This window comes from Lissotriton vulgaris, chromosome 11 (assembly GCF_964263255.1).
Source record: "Lissotriton vulgaris chromosome 11, aLisVul1.2, whole genome shotgun sequence".
Classification (NCBI taxonomy): domain Eukaryota; kingdom Metazoa; phylum Chordata; class Amphibia; order Caudata; family Salamandridae; genus Lissotriton; species Lissotriton vulgaris.
The window spans coordinates 376,495,948-376,496,194 of NC_141699.1; positions in this window are offsets into that span (position 1 = coordinate 376,495,948).

The window sequence follows — 247 nt, forward strand, 5'->3', positions numbered from 1 at the left end:
GTAAATCAAGATCAGAACGTGGATTAACCCATGTCAAAACACCCCTGTAGTGCGTGGTGAACCCTGCCACCGTGGTGTTTCCCGCTAGGCCTCTGTGTTGCAGCATTGCGCTCGTGAGTGGTAAATGCGTTTCCTGTATGAGAGCCAGGTCTATGCGGTGTCTCTGCAAATAATGAAGCACTTTTCTCAGCTTCCTATAGTCATTTAGGCCTCTGACATTCCAGGTCAGAACACGAAGGGTGTTTAT